The sequence below is a fragment of the Lipotes vexillifer genome, unplaced genomic scaffold, assembly GCF_000442215.2.
Source record: "Lipotes vexillifer unplaced genomic scaffold, Lipotes_vexillifer_v1.1 scaffold524, whole genome shotgun sequence".
NCBI lineage: Eukaryota > Metazoa > Chordata > Mammalia > Artiodactyla > Lipotidae > Lipotes > Lipotes vexillifer.
Window position 1 is genome coordinate 2,548,969 of NW_006774722.1, and position 21,948 is coordinate 2,570,916.

At 44.4% G+C, this 21,948-nt stretch overlaps 1 protein-coding gene across 1 annotated transcript in view; it reads left to right on the forward strand.

The window, feature by feature from the left end:
• The window catches only part of PHACTR3 (phosphatase and actin regulator 3), a gene marked incomplete at its 3' end in the record, with an annotated part of 218,030 nt that overhangs the window by 163,216 nt on the left and 32,866 nt on the right, over window positions 1-21,948 (forward strand). The gene's annotated exons all lie outside the window — the stretch shown is intronic.

Genomic DNA, 21,948 nt, shown 5'->3' on the forward strand with positions numbered 1-21,948 from the left:
TCCGCGCTTTTAGCCGCGGCTCGCGCCCGTCTCTGGAGCTCCTTTAAGCGGCGCTCTGAATCCCCTCTCCTCGCGCACCGGGAAACAAAGAGGGAAGAAAAAGTCTCTTGCTTCTTCCGCAGCTCCAGACCTTTTCCCAGACTCCCTCCCGGCCAGCCGTGGCGCACTAAGCCCTGCAGGCTGTGTTCACGCCACCAACCCCAGTCCTCTCCCTGCGATCCGCCCGAAGCCGAGCCTTAGCTCCCAGCCCCGCCCGCCCCGGCGGGTGAGCAGACAAGCCTCTCGGCCGGTGAGTGCCGGTCGGCCCTGATCCTCTGTGCGGGAATCTCTCCGCTTTGCCCCCCGCGCCCCTGTTGCCGCGCTCTCCACCGCGGCTCCGAAGCTTTCTCCCTCCGCCACCCGCAGTCTCTGCCCACGGAGGGGCTCCTAGTGTGTGGAAACCTTTCCTCCTTCACGGCTCTCTCCCACTGGTGCCGGTCCCATCCCTATCCTTTCGTCTCTGTTTATTCTTTTTTCTTTTTCCCTACCCAGGTACGTGGGGGGGGGGGGGTCCTTGCCTTTTGGGGGGTCTGAGGTCTTCTGCCAGCATTCAGTAGGTGTTCTGTAGGAGTTGTTCCACGTGTAGATGTATTTCTGGTGTATCTGTGAGGATGAAGGTGATCTCCGCGTCTTACTCTTCCACCATCTTCCCCTCCGGCCCCCAGCTATTCTCTTATAATCCTTTGCATTTCTGTGACTTTCATTGTTATTTCTCCTCTTTCATTTCTGAGTTTATTTATCAGAGTCTCCTTTTTCCTTAGTGATTCTTCCCAAAGGTTTGTCAAGTTATCTTTTCAAAGAGCCAACTCTTAGTTTCATTGATCTTTTGTATCATCTTTTTAGTCTCTATTTTATTTTTTTAATTTGTTCTGATTTTTATTATTTCCTTCCTCCTACTGACTTTGGGCTTTGTTCTTCTTTTTCTAGTTCCTTTAGGTGCAAGATTAGATTGTTTATTTGAGATTTTCTATGTTTCTTGAGGTAGGCCTGTATTGCTATAAACTTCCCTCTTAGTACCATTTTTGCTGCATCCCATCGATTTCAGTATGCCGTATTTTCATTTGTCTTTAGGTAATTTTAATTTCTTTTCTGATTTTTTTTTGTTGACCCAATAGTTGTTCAGTAGCATGTTGTTCAGTCGCCACATATTTGTGATTTTTCCAGTTTTCTTGTAGTTGAGTTTTAGTTTCCTACCGTTGTGTTCAGAAGAGATGTTTGATATGATTTCAGCCTTCTTAAAGTTACTGAGCTTTGTTTTGTGTCCCAGTACATGGTCTATCCTTGAGAATGTTTCATCTGCACTTGAGAAGAATGTGTATTCTACTGTGTTTGGATGGAATTTTCTGTACAAGTTTATAAAATACATCTGGTCTAATGTTTCATTTAAGGCCACTGTTTGCTTATTGACTTTCTGTCTGGATGATCTATCCATAGATGTAAGTATGGGGTTAACTATTATTGTGTTGTTGTTGTCAGTATCTTCCTTTAATCCTGTTAATAATTGCTTTATATATTTTAGTGCTCCTGTGTTAGGTGCATGTATGTTAATAACTGTTATGTTTTCTTGATGAATTGTCTGCTTTATCATTATATAATGTCCATCTTTGTCTCTTTTTACCTTTTTTGGCTTGGAGTCTATTTTGTCTGATATAAGTATGGCTACATCCACTTTCTTTTCAGCTGCTATTTGCTTGTAGTATCATCTTCCATACCCTCTCTGAGCCTATGTTTGTCTTTAGAGCTGATGTGGGTCTCCTGGAAGCAGCATATAGTTGGGTCTTGTTTTTTATCCAGGTAGCTGCTCTGTGCCTTTTGATTGGTGAGTTCAATCCATTTATATTTAGGGTGATTATTGAGAGATGAGGACTCAGTACTGCCATTTTATCTTTTGTTTTCTGGTAGCTCTGTATCGCCATTGTTTCTTTTTCCCTGTGTTTCTGTTATTTCAACTTGATGATTTTCTGTGACATTTCTTCAGTTTCCTCTTTTTTTATGCTTTGTGTCTCTGCTCTAGATTGATGTTTTGTGCTTACCATGATGTTTGTATAAAGCATATCATAGATGAAATATTTTATCATAGATAAAATGTTTTTATTGTCTCAAATTACCCTTCTTTATGTTGTGAGTTTCTTACCAAATTGAAGGTAGCTATAGTTATTTTTACTGCTTTTTTCCTCTGTAACCTTTACGCTATAATAAATGTTTAAAAACCTATTCTGGGGGCTTCCCTGGTGGTGCAGTGGTTGAGAGTCCGCCTGCCGATGCAGGGGGCACGGGTTCATGCCCCGGACCGGGAAGATCCCACATGCCGCGGAGTGGCTGGGCCCGTGAGCCATGGCCGCTGAGCCTGCGCGTCCGGAGCCTGTGCTCCATGACGGGAGAGGCCACGACAGTGAGAGGCTCTTGTACCGCATAAAAGAAAAAAACAAAAAAAAAACCCCAAAACCTATTCTGATATATAGTTGCAATTTCTGAGTCTGTCTGTTAGCACCTTACTCAAAGATTTGTGTACTTTTGCCTTTTTGTATCAGGTGGAAGTGTTCCTTTCAGTATTTCTTGTGAGGCAGGTCTAGTGCAGGTCTCACTCCTTCAGCTTTTGTCTGGGAAAGCCTTCATTTCTCTTTCGTATCTGAATGATAACTTTGCTGGATAGAGTATTCTTGGGTGACAGTTCTTTCAGTATTTTGAGAATGTCATTCCACTGTCTTTTGGCCTGTAGACTTCCTGCTGGGAAATCTGCTGGTAATTTAATGGGAGTTCCTTTGTAGGTTATCATTCTTTTTCCTTTGTCTACCTTTAAAATTCTTTCTTTGTTATTGACTTTTGACAGTTTTAATATAATGTGTCTTAGAGAAAGAAGGTCTTTTCTGAGGTAATTGGGTGTTCCCTTAGATTCATGGACTTGTATATCCAGTTCCTTCCCCAGGTTTGGGGTGTTCTCAGCTATTATTTTTTTTAAATAATATCTCTATGCCTCTCTCCTTCTTTTCCCCCTCTGGGATACCCACTATCCTAATGTCCTTCCTAAGAGATTCATTTTGTTTTCATAGAATTTCCTCATTTTTAAAGATATTAATTCTCTCTCTTCTACCTGAATCATTTCTAGATTTCCATCTCCAAGTTCACTAATTCTCTCTTCCATGTGGTTTGCTCTATTTCCAGTGCTTTTCATTGTGTTCTCCATCTTGTTTATTGAATTCTTCAGCTCCATAATTTCCGTTGGGTTCTTTTCTAGAGTTTCAGTCTCTTTGATAAAATATTCCTTCTGTTCTTTCATTTTATTCCTGAGCTCACCTAACGGCCTTTCTGAGCTTTCTTGTAACTCATTGTGTTTTCTCATGACAGCTTTTTTGGATTCTCTTATCAGTGAGATCGTAATATTCCATGGCTTTCAGTTTGGTTTCTGGAGAATTGTCATTTTCTTTTTGTGGTACAATGTTACTGTGGTTCTTCCTGGCACTTGATGAGTTGTTCCTCTGCTGTTGCATTTGAACTAGTAAACACCTTTTTTCTTTAGGTAAAGCGCTTTTTTTCTTCTTTTTTAACTCGATTCTAACAATTCAACAGGTTAAAAGTTAGAGGCCTTTCTTTTCTTCTCCAGTGGGTCATGCTATAGCACAAGTTTTTGGTTTCTCTTACCTGAAATCACCTTTGAGAATCGGTACTTTCCACCCTCCACTGGGTGCCCTTGTTTTCCCTGCTTGAGTATCTGGGGTCATTGGTGCCTTGCTCCTGCTGGTCACCACCCGGGACACTGGGATGACGGGCACTTCCACTGTGTCTGGGGTCTCCTGAGTCGCAGGCTCCACTGTGGTAGGGGAAGCCAGGGTCGTGAGTGCCTCTGTCGTGTCCTGCGTTTTGGGGTTTATGGGGATTGCTGCTGCAGGGAGGGGGGCCAGATTTATGGGCACCTCTGTGACTGGAGGGATGGATCACAGGCCCTGCCTCCACTGCCACGTGTTCCCCTGTGGCTGTGGACACCACCGTGGCCAGGAGGCTGGAGTTGTGTGCACTGTCTCCTCTGATGCAACTGAGTTCTCTGGGGCTGTGGGCTTGGCTCCTGGGGCTGGGGTTCCAGGATCACAAGTTCCACCTCTGCTGTTCCCCAGGTTCCGCCGCCTCTGGGTGTTCCAGTCGACCCACCTTCAGATGCCCAGATGTATGGAATTCTCTGGTGTCCTGACATGGTGGGCAGAGGCAACTTTGTTTAGCTGTGGTTGTAGATTGAAGAGGAGAGACAAAGGGGCGTCTCATCCACCGTCCTGCTGACGTCATTCCCTGACCAGAGATTGAACCCAGGCCCTTGGCAGTGAAAGTGCAGAGTCCTAACCACTGGACAGCCAGGGAATTCCCTGCTGGCATCGCTCTTGACTGAGTTTTTTAAGTCATAAATGGTTGTTGGACTTGTCAAATGCTTTTTCTGCATCAGTTGATATGATCATGTGATTGTTCCTTTTTAGCCTGTTGATGTGATGGATTATGTTAATTGGCTTTCAAATGCTGTACCAGCCTTGCATACCTGGTATAAATCCCACTTGGTTGTAATGTATAATTCTTTGTATACGTTTTTGGATTCGATTTGCTAATCTTTTAAGGATTTTTGACTCTGTGTTCCTAAGAGATACTGATCTTTGGTCTTGTACAGTCTTTGTCTGGCTTTGGTGTTAGGGTAGTGCTGGCCTCATAGAATGAGTGAGGAAGATTCCCTCTGCTTCTATCCTCTGAACGAGATTGTAGAGAACTGATATAATTTCTTCCTTAAAAGTTTGGTAGAATTCACCTGTCAACCCATCAGGGCCTGGTGCTTTCTATTTTAGAAGATTATTAATGATTGATTCAGGTTATTTAGTAGAGGCTTGTTCAGATCATCTATTTCCTGTGTGAGTTTTGGCAGCTTGTGTTTTTTCAAGGAATTTGTCCATTTCACCTAGGTTATCCAATTTGCAGGCACAGAGTTGTTCATAGTATTCCTTTAATACCCTTTTAACATCCATATTACCTATAGTAATGTTCCCTCTTTCATTTCTGATATTAGCAATTAGTGTCCTCTATCTTCTTCTCTTGGTCTGGCTAGATACTATTGATTTTATTGATCTTTTCAAAGAACCAGCTTTTGGTTTTGTTGGTTTTTCTCTGTTGATGTCCTATTTTTAATTTTCCCGATTTCTGCTCTAGTTCTTGCCATGTCTTCTGCTTCGTTTGGATTTTATGAGCATGTCTTACATTTATCATTAGCAAATGAGTAAGGATAGGCATTTTTGGAAAAGACCCCATTTCTGCTTTGGGGAGTTCTAAGTCTTACAAACACACAGGCAGGCAAGAGTAACACAACTCAACAATTCCTGCAACAGAGGAGCTGACGCCTGGGCTAAGAACAGGTTAGGTGGTGGGCAGCTGTCAGGAGGAGGACCAGAGGAGTTTTCAATAGGGTTTTGAAGAATGAGTAAGAGTTTGCTAGGTGGATAAAGTCTCAGAGACATGGCAGAGGTGGGCGCACTTAGGAAACTAAAGTTGCCTTGGACCACCTGGGGCCCAGCATGTGTGTGCAGGAAGGGGGCCAATTCTGAGGGTCTTAGTTGGTGTGATCATAGCGTTGATGTGAGAATCTCATTCTCCATCACTTTTGTCAGTTTCCCAGGTAACCTGAGAAGTCTAAGAATCCCAGCCATGGTATGAAGTGTCGCTATAGCTAATGGCAAAAAAATATCACTCCTATTGGCAAATTGCATCTGTTTGGGGACGAGTGTAAAATAAGTGATAAACACCTAGGATTCGAGTGCAGTGATTCTTGAAGGGACCCTAGCAGCTCACTCCAGGCAATGGTCATAGGAGGGAGTGATCCCTGCAAAGCTTCAGGGCAGCTCCCACACCTGCCTGATCCTTCCATCTTAGCTGCATCACCTGTCAGGGACAGAGGTCCTGGGGAGCTGTGTGACCTGCTTTGAGGACTCGCCCAGTGGGACTCCTGGGGCTGCTCTGTGTCCTGAGCAGGCAGGGTGGTATCTTGAACCTAAACAGAACCCCCAAGAGGGGTTCCACAGCTAGTGACACTCAGAGGCAGGGCTTTACGCTGAAAACAAGGGACCTAGCAAATCATTTTCAGTGGGGCTGTGACCAGATGAGCATTTAGAACCAACAGTCCAAAGAGAGGGTCACAAAGCTTCCTGTTGGTGCATCCCAGGAGCAAAGAAAAAGTATATGCTGGATATTTGTGCATTAGTTATTTCATTATGTATTACATTTATTTTCATTTATTTATAAACTGTATATACGAGCAGTACCATACTAATGTATTGCAAACGTTATAAAGTGCACACAAAAGTAGTTATGAAGGAAAGATGACATGAAGTAAGCCATTGTGTTAATATTTTCATTTTCCACCACAGCCTGACCTACTGAATCCTGAAAGTGAGGCCCAGAGAGTGGCATTTCGGCAAGTGCATAGATGGGGGGGGCAGTGATTCTGGTGCACCTGGTCCACAGTTCATCCTTGATAGGTCCGCCGTTGTATAAAAGCTAGAATTTTCCACAAAGCTTTATACAAAAAGCTGCTTTGTTGTTTATTCAGCAAGTACTTAATGTCCCGGCTCTGGGTCCCCAAGGATTCTAAGGAAAAACTAGACCACCTGAGGAGTTCCTGGCTACATTAAAAGCTGCCGGTCAGCATCAAGGCAAGGGGGCAGAAGAGGGCCGTGTCTGGATCAGAACTCCTGACACATCGGGCTGCATGATGTGGTGACACAGGAACACCACTGTGGGGAGAGGTGAGGCCGGGCACTTTGTGATGTTTCCTGAACTGAAAGACAGGGTGGCCCTCTTTGCAGGCTCTGGCATCCTTTCGACTGGACCCACTTGTGAAAAGTAAAAGCTAAAATGTGTAATGTTATTTGAATCCTATTTTAAATGTGGTGCAAGGTAATTGAAAGGCCCCTTGCGGTGAATCCTGTGATGTGAAGAGTCACTTGAGTCAGGTGAGGAGAGAGATCACCTGTCCTCACTGCAGGATGAGCGAACAGAACGCCAGCGGTCACTGCCTGGACTTGGCCTGGGGCTCTGGGGTTGACGTTACTTGGAAACCGGCCATTCCCCGCATGCACACTAGGTGGCGCCGTAGAGAGCCACTGGGATGCAGGATGCTCGGAAGAGGGGCCTCTTTGGGACAAGCTGGTGGGCCGTTTGCGGGTGACCCCGTGAGGCTCTGGTGGTTCTCACTGAGCACCAAGCAGCAGATCTGTGCGAGGGACTCGTAGGCCCAGTGATAACCCGACGTAGCAGAGCTGCTGTTTCTTTGCTCTATTGCTTCAACCTGGGTACTCTCCTGAGAGCTTCTGTCACCTAATCCCCTGACGGGTCACGTACTATCTATCAGTGTCCCTTTTTCACAGTTGAGGAAACCAGGGCAAAGGGGTGGGGGGACACGGGCCCGTTTTTTTGTTTGTTTGTTTTGAGACTTCTTTTAATTTATTTTTATTTTTGGCTGTGTTGGGTCTTTGTTTCTGCGCAAGGGCTTTCTCTAGTTGTGGCAAGCGGGGGCCACTCTTCATCGCGGTGTGCGGGCCTCTGACTATCGCGGTCTCTCTTGTTGCGGAGCACAGGCTCAGTAGTTGTGGCTCATGGGCCTAGTTGCTCCGCGGCATGTGGGATCTTCCCAGAACAGGGCTCGAACCCGTGTCCCCTGCATTAGCAGGCAGATTCTCAACCACTGCGCCACCAGGGAAGCCCCACGTGCCTGTTTTGAATGCAGATCTCTCTAGCTCTGTAGCCATGAGGGATCACCTATCAGCAAACTCTCCAGGGCACCTCAGTGTCCCTAAAAGTTTGTCCACTTGGGCCCAGCATGCACAGCCTTGGGGCTCTCAGTTCTCCTGGAGCCTCAGTTTCCTCTCAAAAAGGGCATCTCAATTCCCTTGGAGAATTACTTTAAGAACCTGAAGTCTTAATTCTGCGAGACTGTCCCTCAGGCCCTTCTGGAGAGGGCAGTAAGGGCTGCCCCTGGCTGCCCACTCCTCTCTGTCCTAATGGGGAGCAGGGCGGCCTGCTCTGGCCCAGGAGGCCACCCTCGGGCAGAAGTCTTCCAGGGCCTGAGGGAGCCGCCATGAGGATGACACGGGATGAGGTGGGCAGTGTTCTTAGCACCACCCAGCAGTGGACAGGTGTTGATGGAGGTCCCTCTGTGCAGGGGACAGGACGTGGACATCTTTGGGGCCATTATCCTGCTGACCACAGTGGCACACAGAGACCCCTGCACAGGAGGAGCTGAGCAGAGAGAAGGGTCCCTGGCCTCCTCACCAGTGGTCCCCTGGGAGCTCAGATATGCAGAGTCTTGGGCTCCACCCTGACCCTCTGAATTAGGGTCTGCATTGTATGGGACCCTAGATGCTCCAAGTCATGGAAGAAGGGTAGCAGCCCTGGTCAGAAAGCCATCCTTTCTTTTGACTGTGGCATCTGGGTGACCACAGAGACCTCCTGTTCTCTGGGAGGGGGCAGGTTTCAGGGGGATTTGCTTTGTCTTGTCTCAGATTCTTAGTTCCCTTGGCTCAGGCACTGTGGCCCATTTCTGTGTCATTCTCAACACAGCGTCCGGCACGTAGTAGGTCCTCAGTGACGACTGAGGTGATGAACCTTGGAAGAAACACAGGAGATATGACCTGGGCTGGGTTCCATTGCTCCATTTCACAGATGACAAGACTGAGGCCCAGGAGATTAATCGGCTGGTTTGGGCTCCATGGGTAGTTGTTATGAGATGGGTCTGGGCTGGAACTCAGGGCCCAGACTCCACCTGCTGTCCCTTGCACACAGCTCTTGACACAGCAGGGCACCCTCTCTTTCCTCTTGTGACAGGCAGTGATGCTTTTTCCAGGCTCCAAACTCCAGAGAACTCTGGGGCTGTGGAATTATAGTGATGCACAGAATTATCCACTGAAATTGCAGTACTAGCTCACATTTGAAATTCACATTGAGATTCACTTTTATCCTTGGAAGACAGGGGTACACACAGAGTGAGCCCCGCAACTGGTAGTCCAGCTTTCTGCCTGGAGCATCGTTCTGGGCAGGGGTAGGGCAGGGATGTGGCCTCCAAGCAGAGTGGTGATCACACCAAGATGGGGAGACCTAGATGTGGTTCTGTGTTGCTGAAGCAGCTGGAGTTTGTAGGACAGGGTCCTGGAAAAGGGGGGGTCTGTGAAGGGGGCCCTGGAAGTTCACGTGGAGGTTCAGCTGGCCGAGGGCAGACAGAATTCCATAGGACTTAGCAGAGATCACCTGTAGGGGCAAGGGAGGAACGTGGTGCTGGAGGCCAGGGATGCTGGGATCCAGCCCAGACCTTGGAGAGACCTCGGAGAGCACCGTGGACTGTCTTTCAAAACCCCAGGAAGGCCGAGCCTCCGGAGTAAGGAGCACGCCACAGAGTAGATGACCATGTTCAAAACCAAAATAGACCTGCCATTGTTGTGAACATGTTCAGGGTCTTAAAGAACAGGATGAATGAACAGATGGAGAATCTTTGCAGAGAACCAGAAACTATAAAAGAGAAAAACTATAAAATGCAGATTCCAGAATTGAAAAGTATGAAGTCTGGAATGAAAAATCCACAGCAGGTTAAAGACGGCCCCACAGCATCCCTGCTCATGCCGAGGTAGGTGCGAGGACTCCTCACACGGGGCTCCTGCAGCCAGCGAGGGCATCCCCCGCCCTGCTCCACTCTCGGGGCACCCATGCCTTCTGCCGCCTCCCACTCAAATGCCAAAGCCTCACGTGGCCGAACCCCCTGGATGCCACAGTTGCCAGTCCGGACATGCAGTTTGGGGGGGAAACGGCGGGAGTATACGCATCCTTGTAGCTAAGACTTTGCGTATCTCTGTAATGATGTCCTTAGGATAAATTCCAAAGTGAGAAATTCCTAATTGAGAAAAAGATCTCGTGCTGAGTTTATTTTTAACTTCTCAGCCTTCTGTTCTTCTTTATACCCGACCCCATTTACAGTTCCTCTCAAGACTGTGGTTCTGGAAGCAGTAGCGAGGCAATGATCCAGGGTGGAGGGGGGAAGGAGCGTCTGTCTAAACCTAAAATACATGGCAGCTTTGCTTCAGGGATGCTCGCCTTCCCAGGGATCGAGCTGATGGGAATATTCATCCATGTGCAGGGAAATACAGGAACGAGGGCAGTCCCTGAAGCTCTGGTTAAGAGACCAAGAATAAGTACTAACCTAGATGTCCATTCACAGGGAGCTGGATCAACAAGTGGTGGGATTACGTGGCATCCACACTCGGGGATCATTTGCAGCCATAAAAGAGCTGGATCAGTCCGTCCTTCTTTAGAAGGAGATGTGTGAGCAACAGCTTTTTGCTATACTGTGCATAGTGTGATCCTACTTCTGTGAAACAGAAGAGTTAAGTGGGCGTGTCATGCTTAATGGTAGAGAAATAGTTCTGGAAGCAAGTGCCAGAAAAGATCCGTAGTGGTTTCTTCTGGAGGCGAGATGTGGGCGGGGAAAGGGGATCCTTTCCTCTTAATCCTGCTCTTGTGCTTCGGTTGTTTGCAGTGCGTGTGCGTTGTTCTTATAGCTGAGTGAGAGATCACACTTCTCTGAGCCAGAAGGTAGACAGCCTGAGCTCTGCGCCCAGCTGTGACCTGGGACAGCTCCCACCCCCGTGAACTTAACCTTACCTCTCGTTAAGTCACCGTTGAGGTGAGCGGGCGGAACCCTCTGGGCCGGCGGCCTCTGATAAGAGTCAGCAAACACCCCATAAATGGAAGGGTGACCTAATATATTTTTTCTTTTTCAAAGCTTGTTAATTTGGCAAATGATATTGGTTGCTTCTCAAATGATAAACCGCTTTGCCTCCCAGTTGGTCATGATGTGTTACCGTTTGTATAAATTGTTGGATTTGATTTGCTACCATTTTGTTTAGGATTTTTATATCCATGCTCATGAGGGCTATTAATCTTTAGTATCCTTTTCTGCAGGTATCTTTTCTGGTTTTGATATCACAATAAATTCTGGCTTCATAGCATGAGTTTTAACGTCTATTCTTCTTTTCAATGTTCTGAAATAATTTGTATAGAATTGGAATTATTTACTTCTTACATGTTTCATAGTATCTATCAATGCATCCATCAGGGCCTGCAGGGCTTTTTTTTTTTTTTTTTTTTAAATGGGGGAAGGTTTTTAAGTAGAAAGTGTATTTCTTTAATAAATATAGGTCTATTCTGGTTATATATTTCTTCCTAAGCGAGTCTTGGTAGTTTGTGTTGAAGCAGATGGTTATTGCACCTCTAATTCCTGACACTGGTAATGTGTGTGTGTGTGTGTGTGTGTGTGTGTGTGTGTGTGTGTGTCCCTCTTTTCACTCTCGTCTCTCCACTTCCTCTGATAAGTCTGCCTAGAGTTTTATCAGTTTTATTGCTCTTCTCAAACTGTTAGCTTTATTGTTTTTCTGTTTTCTATTTCATCAGTTTCTACTTTGATCTTTATTATTTCTTCTCTTCCTTGGTTTTAATTTGTTCTTTTTCTAGCTTCTTAAGATGGAATCTGAGGTCATTGATTTGAGACTTTTCCTCTTTTCTAGTTTAGGCATTTAATGCTGTAAATTTCCCACATGCTGTGTTTATTTTTACTTCAAAATACTTTGTAATTTCCCTTTTGATTTCTTCTTGGGACTGTAGGTTATTCAGAATTTTAAAATTTAGTTTCCAAAGATTTGGGTATATTTCTAGAGACCTTTTGGTTATTGATTTCCAGTTTAATGCCGCTCTGGCCAAAGAATATACTCTGTATGACTTGAGTCCTCTTTAATTTACTGAGACTTGCTCTGTGGCCCAGAGTATGGTCTGTCTTGGTAAACATTGCACGTGCTCTTGGAAAGAATGTGTATTCTTGTGTTGTGGGTTAGAGTGTTTTCATAAATGTTCAACGTCAGATCAGATTTTTTGATAGCGTTGGTCAAATCCTCCGTATCCTTCCACATTCAAAAAAAATTATTTATTTATTTATTTACTTTGGCTGTGCTGGGTCTTGGTTGCGGCATGTGGGATCTTTGTTGCAGCACACGGGATCTTTAGTTGTGGCATGCGGACTTCTTAGTTGTGGCCTGCGGACTCTTAGTTGTGGCATGCCTGTGGGATCTAGTTCCCCGACCAGGGATTGAACCCGGGCTCCCTGCATTGGGAGCATGGAGTCTTACCCACTGGACCACCAGGGATGTGTCCCTCCTTACACATTTTCTGTCTACTTGTTCTATCAGTTACTTAGAGGTCTGAAATCTCCAACTATAACTGTAGATTTGTCCACTTCTCTCAGTTCTATTAGTTTTTGCTTCATATATTTGACCCTCTTAAGAGGGCCATCAATATCTAGGACTGTCCCATCTTCCTAATGAAGTTGTCCCTCTATCGCTTGGGACGATCCTCTTTATCCCTGAGTAACCCTTTGCTCTGGAATCTCCCTTGTTTGATGTTAAGAGACCCCTTCAACTTTCTCTTGATTAATCTGAGAATGGTACCTCGTTTCCCCTTTGTACGTTTCACCTATAATATTTGCATCTTTTTATTTAAAGTGCATGTTCTGTAGGCAGCATGTAGTTTGCTCTTGCTTTTTTGTCCATCCTAAGAATTTTTGCCTCTAGTTAAGGTGTTCAGACTGTTTACACTTCACGTGATCATTGATTTTATTGAGTTTACTTCCACTGTCTGGTTCTGCAGATCTCCAACTTCTGTCTGTGTTGCTCTGCCTCCCATTTCCACCCTGCAGACTCTCACTGTCTTGGTCGCTAAGGCTTCATCTTTTCAACTGAGGGAGTTTTCCAAGCTCTTCCTGTCGCCTCTCCCCGGTCCATGGCCTAGGATATCTCCAGAGGCAGTAAGCTGGGTCATCATAGGGCTCACTTTACTTGATTCCCATCTCAGGGGACAGTGGTCCTTTCCAGTGTCATCAAAACCATTGTTTCATATATTTTGATTTTTATTTGTGGGTGGGAAATTCAGTGTGTATTACTCCATCCTGGTCAGAAGTAGAAGTTAAAGTCACCACTCTTACTTTGGAGCCCGAGACAAGTTTTTTTTTTTTTTTTTTTTTTTTTGGGGGTCGCGGGGCCTCTCACTGCTGTGGCCTCTCCTGCTGCGGAGCACAGGCTCCGGGCGTGCAGGCCCAGAGGCCATGGCTCACGGGCCCAGCCGCTTTGTGGCACGTGGGATCCCCCCGGACCCGAGACAAGTTTTCATGGCACATCCCTTCTGTGGAACAAGCTGGGTTCTGATAGGACGGGTCCTCAGGAGGGAATCCTTCTTATAGGTTCCAGCCCAGATGCTCCTTCCTTCAGAAACCCTTCCTTGATCTTGACAAGCCCCTTTCCTCACGTGGCCTGTTTATTCCTCCTGGTGCTGTGTAATTCAGCAGACATTTCTGGAGTTTGTGCAGGGAAAGAAATGAACAAGGCAGAGTCCTCTCCACAGATGAGCTCCACCAGATTTGTTTTTCTCCATTGAGTGAAAATGTTTCAAGCTCAGATAATGACTGGTTAGGGAAAGCCACACAAACAGATAATTAGAATACGTTGTGAGGATGTGCAAATAGGAACACACATAATGTGTTTCAGATCATTACAGGGGCTTGTTTTCATGTCTCCCTCCCTCACCTGAGTGAGCTCAGTGGGGCGTGCACCACGTGGTCCTCATTTCTGCTCTTGGGGGCCAGGCGTATGACGGGCACTAGAGATGGTGCCTTGCTGAACCTAACAGATCTGCGAAGGTCACGGCTAAGAGTGTGGATGCTGAGCTCAGGCCTGGGTATGAATCTCGGTTCTGTCGCTTAACCTATCAGCACTTCAGCAAGAAAACAGGAGCTCAGTTGCGGACGTGCTAAGTTTGAGATGCCTGATTGGGACCTGGGTAGAGACATCATGACGAAAGCCAAAGATGCAGCATGGATTCAGGAGAGAGGATGTAGCTGGAGAGGGAGATTCTGAGCAGTGGCAGCTGGTCCTTAGTGTCGTGGGACTGAAGAGGTTGTGTAGGAAGCAAGCGTGGAGTGGAGGAGGGGTTTGAGGGTTGAGTCCTGGGCTCACCCATGTCTAGAGGGGAGATGATGCAGAACCAGCAAAGGAGACAGAGGCGTGGCTATGGCAGTGGGAGGATGCCGTCCAGTGGTGCGTAGGGAGAGAGAAGGGAGGCTTCACAAGGAAGAGAGTGGTCCAAGGCCTGAGACCCCCCACGAGCATCCTTTCTCCACCGGGTGGCTAATGGGCGCTGATGAGACGGGGCTGAGGGTATGTTCTGAGTCCCACGCTCGCTGGTGTGTGGGCCTGCGTGGAGCTCGGGAGGCTGCCCCCCGCCCGGTGAGGTGGAGAGCAGAGCTCTGGGGTCAGCAGCTCTCGGGGCCATGCTGGGTCCTGGGAGAAGGGCCAGCATTGCCCACCCTGCTTCCTGAGCCCTGTCTGTCAGCTGTGTGTGGGAAAAGCTCTCCAACATTGGCTGGAGTTGAGCTGGATCTGGTAACATCGAGGTTTTACTTTTTTTTTTTTTAATATCTTTATTGGAGTATAATTGCTTTACAGTGGTGTGTTAGTTTCTGCTTTATGACAAAGTGAATCAGTTATACATATACATATGTCCCCATACCTCTTCCCTCCTGCGTCTCCCTCCCTCCTACCCTCCGTATCCCACCCCTCTAGGTGGTCACAAAGCACCGAGCTGATCTCCCTGTGCTATGGGGCTGCTTCCCACTAGCTATCTATTTTACGTTTGGTAGGGAATGTATGTCCATGCCACTCTCTCACTTTGTCCCAGCTTACCCTTACCCCTCCCCGTATCCTCAAGTCCATTCTCTAGTAGGTCTGCATCTTTATTCCCATCTTGCCCCTAGGTTCTTCTGACGATTTGTTTTTCTCTTTTTTTTTTCGATTCTATATATATGTGTTAGCATATGGTATTTGTTTTTATCTTTCTGACTTCACTCTGTATGACAGTCTCTAGGTCCATCCACCTCACTACAAATAACTCAGTTTTGTTCCTTTTGATGGCTGAGTAATATTCCATTGTATATATGGTGCCACATCTTATTTATCCATTCATCTGTTGATGGACACTTAGGTTGCTTCCATGTCCTGGTTATTGTAAATAGAGCAGCAATGAACATTTTGGTACACGACTCGTTTTGAATTACAGTTTTCTCAGGGTATACGCCCAGTAGTGGGATTGCTGGGTCATATGGTAGTTCTATTTTTAATTTGTTAAGGAACCTCCATACTTTTCTCCATAGTGGCTGTATCAATTTACATTCCCACCAATGGTGCAGGAGTGTTGCCTTTTCTCCACACCCTCTCCAGCATTTACTGTTTGTAGATTTTTTGATGATGGCCATTCTGACTGGTGTGAGATGATATCTCATTGTAGTTTTGATTTGCATTTCTCTAATGATTAATGATGTTGAGCATTCTTTCATGTGTTTGTTGGCAATCTGTATATCTTCTTTGGAGAAATGTCTATTTAGGTCTTCTGCCCATTTTTGGATTGGGTTGTTTGATTTCTTCATATTGAGCTGCATGAGTTGCTTGTATGTTTTGGAGATTAATCCTTTGTCAGTTGCTTCATCTGCAAATATTTTCTCCCATTCTGAGGGTTGTCTTTTGGTCTTGTTTATGGTTTCCTTTGCTGTGAAAAAGCTTTGCAGTTTCATTAGGTCCCATTTGTTTATTTTTGTTTTTATTTCCATTTCTCTAGGAGGTGGGTTAAAAAGGATCTTGCTGTGGTGTATGTCATAGAGTGTTGTGCCTCTGCTTTCCTCGAAGAGTTTGAAGGTGTCTGGCCTTACATTTAGGTCTTTAATCCATTTTGAGTTTATTTTTGTGTATGGTGTTAGGGAGTGTTCTAATTTCATTCTTTTACATGTAGCTGTCCAGTTTTCCCAGCACCACTTATTGAAGAGGCTGTCTTTTCTCCACTGTATATTCTTGCCTCCTTTATCAAAGATAAGGTGACCATATGTGCCTGGGTTTATCTCTGGGCTTTCTATCCTGTTCCATTGATCTATATTTCTGTTTCTGTGCAAGTACCATACTGTCTTGATTACTGTAGCTTTGTAGTATAGTCTGAAGTCAGGGAGCGTGATTCCTCCAGCTCCGTTTTTCGTAAGATTGCTTTGGCTATTTGGGGTCTTTTGTGTTTCCATACAAATTGTGAAATTTTTTGTTCTAGTTCTGTGAAAAATGCCAGTGGTAGTTTGATAGGGATTGCATTGAATCTGTAGATTGCTTTGGGTAGTAGAGTCATTTTCACAATGTTGATTCTTCCAATCCAAGAACATGGCATATCTCTCCATCTATTTGTATCATCTTTAATTTCTTTCATCAGTGTCTTATAATTTTCTGCATACAGTTCTTTTGTCTCCTTAGGTAGGTTTATTCCTAGATATTTTCTTCTTTTTGTTGCAATGGTAAATGGGAGTGTTTTCTTGATTTCACTTTCAGATTTTTCATCATTAGCGTATAGGAATGCCAGAGATTTCTGTGCATTAATTTTGTATCCTGCTACTTTACCAAATTCATTGATTAGCTCTAGTAGTTTTCTGGTGGCATCTTTAGGATTCTCTATGTAGAGTATCATGTCATCTGCAAACAGTGACAGCTTTACTTCTTCTTTTCCGATTTGGATTCCTTTTATTCCCTTCTCTTCTCTGATTGCTGTGGCTGAAACTTCCAAAACTCTGTTAAATAATAGTGGTGAGAGTGGGCAACCTCGTCTTGTTCCTGATCTTAGTGGGAATGCTTTCAGTTTTTCACCATTGAAGACGATGTTGGCTGTGGATTTGTCATATATGGCCTTTATTATATTGAGGAAAGTTCCCTCAATGCCTACTTTCTGGAGGGTTTTTATCATAAATGGGTGTTGAATTTTGTCAAAAGCTTTCTCTGCATCTATTGAGATGATCATATGGTTTTTCTCCTTCAGTTTGTTAATATGGTGTATCACGTTGATTGATTTGCGTATATTGAAGAATCCTTGCATTCCTGGAATAAACCCCACTTGATCATGGTGTATGAGCCTTTTAATGTGCTGTTGGATTCTGTTTGCTAGTGTTCTGTTGAGGATTTTTGCATCTATGTTCATCAGTGATATTGGCCTGTAGTTTTCTTTCTTCGTGACATCTTTGTCTGGTTTCGGTATCAGAGTGATGGTGGCCTCGTAGAATGAATTTGGGAGTTTTCCTTCTGCTGTATTTTGGAGGAGTTTGAGAAGGATGGGTGTTAGCTCTTCTCTAAATGTTTGATAGGATTCGCCTGTGAAGCCGTCTGGTCCTGGGCTTTTGTTTGTTGGAAGATTTTTAATCACAGTTTCAATTTCAGTGCTTGTGATTGATCTGTTCATATTTTCTGCTTCTTCCTGATTCAGTCTTGGCAGGTTGTGCATTTCTAAGAATTTGTCCATTTCTTCCAAGTTGTCCATTTTATTGGCATAGAGTTGCTTGTAGTGATCTCTCATGATCCTTTGTATTTCTGCAGTGTCAGCTGTTACTTCTCCTTTTTCATTTCTGATTCTATTGACTTGAGTCTTCTCTCTTTTTTTCTTGATGAGTCTGGTTAATGGTTTATCAATTTTGTTTATCTTCTAAAAACCAGCTTTTAATTTTATTGATCTTTGCTATCGTTTCCTTCATTTCTTTTTCATTTATTTCTGATCTGATCTTTATGATTTCTTTCCTTCTGCTAACTTTGGTTTTTTTTGTTCTTCTTTCTCTAATTGATTTAGGTGTAAGTTTAGGTTGTTTATTTGAGATGTTTCTTGTTTCTTAAGGTAGGATTGTATTGCTATAAACTTCCCTCTTAGAACTGCTTTTGCTGCATCCCAGAGGTTTTGGGTCGTCATGTTTTCATTGTCATTTGTTGCTAGGTATTTTTTGATTTCCTCTTTGATTTCTTCAGTGATCTCTTGGTTATCAAGTAGTGTGTTTATATTTCTTACAGATTTTTTGCTGTAATTGATATCTAGTCTCATAGCGTTGTGGTTGGAAAAGATACTTGATATGATTTCAATTTTCTTAAATTTACCAAGGCTTGATTTGTGACCCAAGATATGCTCTATCCTGGAGAATGTTCCATGAGCACTTGAGAAGAATGTGTCTTCTGTTGTTTTTGGATGGAATGTCCTATAAATATCAATTAAGTCCATCTTGTTTAATATATCATTTAAAGTTTGTGTTTCCTTATTTATTTTCATTTTGGATGATCTGCCCATTGGTGAAAATGGGGTGTTAAAAGTCCCCTACTATGATTGTGTTACTGTCGATTTCCCCTTTTATGGCTGTTAGTATTTGCCTTATGTATTGAGGTGCTCCTATGTCGGGTGCATAAATATTTACAATTGTTATATCTTCTTCTTGGATGGATCCCTTGATCCTTATGTTGTGTCCTTCTTTGTCTCTTGTAATAGTCTTTATTTTAAAGTCTATTTTGTCTGATGTGAGAACTGCTACTCCAGCTTTCTTTTGACTTCCATTTGCATTGACTATCTTTTCCCATCCCCTCACTTTCAGTCTGTATGTGTCCCTAGGTCTGAAGTGGGTCTCTTGTAGACAGCATAGATACGGGTCTTGTTTTTGTATCCATTCAGCCAGTCTGTGTCTTTTGGTTGGTGCATTTAATCCATTTACCTTCAAGGTAATTATTGATATGTATGTTACTATTCCCATTTTCTTAATTGTTTTGGGTTTGTTATTGTAGGTCTTTTCCTTCTCTTGTGTTTCCTGCCTAGAGAAGTTCCTTTAGCATTTGTTGTAAAGCTGGTTTGGTGGTTCTGAATTCTCTCAGCTTTTGCGTGTCTGTGACGGTTTTAATTTCTCCGTCAAATCCGAATGAGATCCTTGCTGGGTAGAGTAATCTTCGTTGTAGGTTTTTCTCCCTCATCACTTTAAATATGTCCTGCCACTCCCTCCCGGCTTGCAGAGTTTCTGCTGAAAGATTAGCTGTTAACCTTATGGGGATTCCTTTGTGTGTTATTTGTTGTTTTTCCCTTGCTGCTTTCAATATGTTTTCTTTGTATTTAATTTTTGACAGTTTTATTAGTATGTGTCTTGGTGTATTTCTCCTTGGATTTATCCTGTATGGGATTCTCTGTGCTTCCTGGACTTGATTAACTATTTCCTTTCCCATATTAGGGAAGTGTTCAACTTTAATCTCTTCAGATATTTTCTCAGTCCCTTTTTCTCTTCTAAGGTTTTTCTTTTAATTGACTTACAGTATTTGGCCTGTGCATTGATTTTTGTTGGCTTTGGCCAATCAAGAACTCCTTAGAGTATTGAGGAAGACTGGTCTAAAGATAAATGGAAGCCTTGCGCTTGGAAAGACAGTATTGTTTTTGACAAGCACGCCCCTGGGGAGAAGGCAGTTTTCCATTGGGCCAGCTCTGAGTCAGATCCAATGCAGACAGCCTTGTAGTGGGGACTTCAGGGAACCAGCGACAGGTCAAATGATGACAGCTCTTTGGGAATGAAGCCTGTTTCCCTCCCTCCAGTGGCTGCCAGGCCCTTGGTTTTCAGCAGAAAATAGACTGCTTCAAGGCTGCTGCCAAGCTGGAGAAAGGGCCAGAGTAAAACATTCTTCCTGAGATTCATCCAGTTTTCCTTGAATGAAGATTCCCTGTGTTGCTGCAACCCTTTAGTTAATTTACAGAGTTCTGAAAAAGTTGTCTCTGATGATTTTTCAGTTTTCTTGTTGCTTTTATAGAGAGAATTTTCCACCATCTTCACTGCTGTCACTCCACAAAGGTCTTTCTTTTTAAACAATTATTTTGATATAAGGAAGCTATGTTGATGATTAAAAATAAAATACAGAAAACCAGAATTAGTAAAATCCATTCTTGGCATCTCTATGCCGATTTATAAGAAGATTATAAATTCTTACAAAATTAGATGCAAACACATACACAGATATATTTATATATAAAACGTACATACTTTCCTACAAGTTGCTTTTCTTAGCAACATATCATGTCTGTCTTTTTGTCCCTCAGTAACGTATATACCACTGTTTTTAGGTTCATGATAGGTTCACGATATTCAGATGCTACAGATGCACCATAATTTAACACATGCTGTCTTGTCGTATTTCGGCTGTGTTTAATTTCTTTCTTTCATAAATGAGGCTGCGTGATCACCTTCTTGTGTGTGTTTTGTGTGCTTGTCCCATTTGTTTTGGGAGCAGACTCTTGGAAGTGGGATTTCTGGCCCCAAAGGTAGGATCACAAGTGTGTTTGGGGGCCTTTGTGGGAGAGGGTGGCTTGTTCCCATCATCAGGACAGGAAGGTCTCCTGGCCTCCGTTTCTCAGTGTCACATCCTGCTCTGGATCCCCTGCTCGTTTAGATTAATTCCATCAGTTGCGTAGACGTGCCACTCAACTTCATGAAAAGCCCTCACTTTAAGCTCTTTGTCTGGAAGTTTCCCTTTTTCACTTTTAAGTAGTCAAACCTGTTAACCTCCTGATAGCTTGGGGAAGACCGTCAGCCCAGACGTTTTCATTGTGGCCCTACTGGGTGCCATGTTGTGCTCTTAGGGCCTGGATGAATAAGCAGAGGAGAATTAATTGCTCTTAGCACAGAGATTTCCTGTGGCGTGAATTCTCATTACATCTAGAAATCTCTGATGAAAGGATCTTTCTCTCAGTTAAGAACAAATATGCTTAAAGTTTGTAATGACAAGTACGCTGAGACATTTGCAGTAGGCTTAAAGACATTCTTTATCAAAAGCTAAAAAGATGAAACCACATTCAGTGTAGTTTCATGGTTAGCATATTACAGTTGTCTAAAAACGGCAGTCCTTCTCGCCACCTATCAGACCTTTGACATTCACGAAGGATTTGTCCTGAGACCTTTGAGACTCCCTCAGTTCATAAATGCCAGTTTAGCTTTCAGTTTCCCCCAGACCATGCGGTAAAGATCAACAGAAAAATGCATGTGACTGCCTTAGGCTTTCATGATTCTGTAAATACAGGACTCTAGTCATGTATCAAGCTATTAAAACAAAATCGGGCTGGAGTCCTGGCTGAAATGGCTTTGGGGGTCATTATGTTTCTCTTTGTCTCTAATAAAACACACAGCAAGCAAGTTCATATTAGAAACTCAAGCCTCAGTCAAGTCCAATTTTTTTATCTTACTTTATCCCAGACTTCTGTTAAACTATCACCTTACTAGACATTTCTTGCTTTGTATTCCTGTACCCCACAGTAGGAATGGGCTTTCTTTGGGGAGCCATTATTCTTAAGAAATAAAGTTTCCCTCCACCTGTGGGGTTGACCTCATTGGATGATGGTCTGAGCCCCCGGGACTTAAACCCATGCCCTAGTAAAAGCGCAAAACCACACGCCACAAAACTGCAGTCTACATTGTGCTCCGGAGTTCCCTGCCCGTTATCGGCACGTGCGCTCGCCGGGGGGCAGGTGAGGACTCTGCTCTTCATGCAGCCCCATGCCCTTTCCTTTTCCGCCCGTGAATGCAGCCATAGCCCCCTTTTCTGCTCTTTAGTACGTTCCTTAAGACCTTACGTGCACACCGATGTCACTCTGCTGCTTGGACGTGTGTAGAACTAAAAGTCAATGTCAGCCTCCTAGACCCTGAACCAGGCTCAGTCAACCGTGTTCCTTGATAACCTGCTGCGTCAGCACTGTTCCAGGACCCAGGAGAACAGACTGTTGTCGAACTTAAAAGCTAGCGGAGGGGATGGAGGATAAACTAGTGAACAAGAAAGAGACCAGATAGGGGAGGAGTTAATCGGGTGGGTGATGGTGATTGGAGGACCCATCGGGCCTCTTTGAGAGCAGGGCTCAAGGCCAGCAGCGTGATTCAGGAGGTGGCTGGCCCTGGATGGTCCAGGCAGAGTAGGGGGGTCGGCATGGGAAAGACATGGTGCAGAGACCCTGAGTTGGGAT